Genomic DNA, 2,883 nt, shown 5'->3' on the forward strand with positions numbered 1-2,883 from the left:
ATATATATATATATATATATATATATACACATATACATATATCTATGTGTGTCTGTGTTTGTCCCCCACCAGCGCTTGAGAACTGATGTTGGTGTGTTTAGATCATTGTAACTTAGTGGTTCTGCAAAAGAATAGAATAATTACTTGGCTTAAAAAAGTCCTGGGGTCGATTTATTCGACCAAAACCCTTCGGGGCGGTACCCCAGCATGTCCGCAGTCAAATGATTGAAACAAGGGGGAAAAAAAGATAAAAAACGATACGTAATCATAAAAATTTAGAAGTTTTTAGACATCGAATGGATATGAGGTCACCTCACCTCCTGAGCAAAATAGGAATCCATAGGTAAAAAGGAATCCATAGCTAAAAGGAATCCATAGGTAAAAAGGAATCCATAGGTAAAAGGAATCCATAGGTAAAAAAAAAAGAATGGATGAGAACCCCTGGCTTAGAGTGTGCTGGTGACAGCAGTGAAGCGAACGAGGTGGGGGAGGGAGTACTCCGCACCGGGTGACACTTTTATGGACTCAGCACTTTTGAGTCTGTTGTATAAGCCCCAGGTGGCACACGTTCCTGCTATTCCACTGGTTGGGGAGCGACATAATGTCGATCAGTCGAGTGACCTCTCTTTGGATGCTGCCTAAGATGCTTGTATGTGTAGCATCAATACCGTCCTAGATGTGGATATCAGTATTGACTACTTCCTAACCTAACAGTCTTGCTCATGAAAACTATTTTTTCACCGACCGTTGTTCGTGAAAAACATATACTAACTTTAATATAGTAACTTAATTTTAATGATAAATTACATAAATTGCAATTTGCAAATTGCTCTTGTTTTATTATTTTAAAGGTTATTTTCTTTGATATTACACTTTTAAAAGTATTATCTTCCTAACCACACAACTAACACTACATTATATACAGTTTTTTTATTTTATTTTTCAGAATCAGTCCTACATAACAACTTCTCCATAGCAAGCATTTCTCTCATTCCAAGAAATCCATAAATCCTCGATCTTTGTATTTAATTGCTCCAGTAATAACGTTTAAAACTATATTTAAAAAAATCATATGAAAATATTTCCCTTACATTTAACAATTTACAACATACACCTCTTTAAAACAATGTTTTTACCAACCTTAAAAGAATTTCTTAATGGACTCGTCAGAGTTAAAATATCAGCTGCTCATTAGAGTTCTATGCTTGGTGTAATTACATTAGAAATATTAGGACTATTGAAGAATATCTACGAATTTTAGTTATTTTGACATGATATTTTTTTACTTATTTCTGGAGGGGTAAAATGTGGCCCAAGAATATCCTGAATTGAAAGAATTTATATGGCTGATGGAGTTGTTCTTGTTTAACTACGAGCCAGCCCTGATTGACTAGACGTGTGATTAAAGGCATTCTTATGATCCAGTGATAAGATTTGTTAGAGAGACGACCTTACAACGCAAAGGTAAGGCTAAATTAGATTACAAGAGTCGAAATAAAAATGTAACTCTTTATTTCAAAAGTAGACCTAATTTGTTTTGAATTAAGTTTAGAATTGCCATGTTAAAAGAATTTAAATATCGATAAGATTACAAACACGAAAGAGGGATACACACTAGAAGAGTTAACAGCGGTTAAAAGTTTGGATTAACAAATAAAAAGCAAATGTCACAACTAGAATTGTAGATGCTTTTGTTGTTTGTTTTCCATTCATATATTCATATTATTATTTTTATACTTAAGGTGGCGAGATGGCTGAACCGTGAGCACGCCAGGCAAAATAAAAAATAAAAAATGCTTAGCAGCATTTCGTCTGCCTTCATTTCTGAGTTCAAATTCCACCGACCTGACTTTGCCTTTCATCCTTCTGGGGACGATAACATAAGTACCTGTCAAGTAGTAGGGTCAATGAAATCGACTTTCCCCTCCCCTTAAAAAACTGCTGGCACTGTGCCAAAATTCGAAACCATTATAATACTTATATTTACTCTAACTTCTCGTAACCAGAAAAGGTGCACTTCAGTACAATTGCAAAATGATATATTTGAGTATGTATTTTAGTCATATCACAACTTCACTTGAAATATATGCATTGTTTATTTGACACTTGAATTCGACTAACTCTATTTAAGCACTTTTGCTCACAATAGAGCAAACTTATCAGCAAAAGATCACTGACAATTTTTTGCATAAGTGATTGAGTTTCTACTTCGTTGCGGGAGAATGAGGTCAAGCCTACTTTTCTGTTATTGTTCTTATCTAATTTTTACCTAACCAGAGACATAGATTAAAGCTAAATTCATCTGCTCTTATTGTTTCATTGTTTTATGCAGTATTTCAAGTGTGAAAAGGGATTATTATACAAAGGTTCTATATTCCAGAGAAGAAAAATAAGATTTGAAACGTTTGTTCTTTGCCAAAATAAAATGAGACGTATTTCCCGATTCATCAATATTCATTTATATATTCTGGAATTAGCGAGATTTTTATTATAGTTATGTTTAAATTGGTTAAATGAATCTCTATCGGTTTCGATATGGAGTATTCAGCTGAATTAGTTCTCAGTGGCTGATTATGCTACTTAGCGTAATCGTCAAACGGAATCAACGTGACACAGTTTCTGACAATTGGACTTTCAGTTACATGGACAATCCACCCGACAGGTTTCAGAACAGTTCCTTCTCAAAAGGGTTGGGTCAACTTGGCTATTAGTAAAAAACGCTCAACGAACTTCTTACCCACTCGGCCACATTCATGCGCGTGCACATACTTAGGTGTGTGTGTATGTGTGTGTGTATGTGTGTGTGTGTGTGTGTGTGTGTGTGTGTGTGTGTGTGTGGTTGGTGTGTGTATATATAGATATATATATATTCATAGTATTTTA

At 34.7% G+C, this 2,883-nt stretch overlaps 1 protein-coding gene across 1 annotated transcript in view; it reads left to right on the forward strand.

Moving 5' to 3' along the window:
* The window catches only part of LOC106868642 (transcription factor SPT20 homolog), an 81,717-nt gene that overhangs the window by 52,251 nt on the left and 26,583 nt on the right, over window positions 1-2,883 (forward strand). The window lies entirely within an intron of this gene.

The sequence above is a fragment of the Octopus bimaculoides genome, chromosome 3 (genome assembly GCF_001194135.2).
Source record: "Octopus bimaculoides isolate UCB-OBI-ISO-001 chromosome 3, ASM119413v2, whole genome shotgun sequence".
NCBI lineage: Eukaryota > Metazoa > Mollusca > Cephalopoda > Octopoda > Octopodidae > Octopus > Octopus bimaculoides.